Below are 232 nucleotides of genomic sequence, written 5' to 3'. Positions count from 1 at the left end.
CCGCATCTGAAGGACCTCTATTTACAGAATATGAGCTGTCCGTGAAAGTGCCTGAACAGAACAGTCATTCATATTTTCGCTCTCTCGCTTCCACTTTGCTTTTGAAAATTAAATCAGAAGAGTGCTTATTAATGTGGCACCCTGTACCTATGTATGACCCTTAATAGGTCTATTTCATACTGAACATGCCGTTCTCAACAAATCTCTGTACATTAAGACGTTAATGTTTCTT

The sequence above is a fragment of the Copadichromis virginalis genome, linkage group LG12, assembly GCF_057382275.1.
Source record: "Copadichromis virginalis isolate Kocher_CV1m ecotype Utaka linkage group LG12, C_Virginalis_male_GT1.1, whole genome shotgun sequence".
Taxonomy (NCBI): Eukaryota; Metazoa; Chordata; class Actinopteri; order Cichliformes; family Cichlidae; genus Copadichromis; species Copadichromis virginalis.
Note: the sequence above shows the minus strand (reverse complement) of the source record.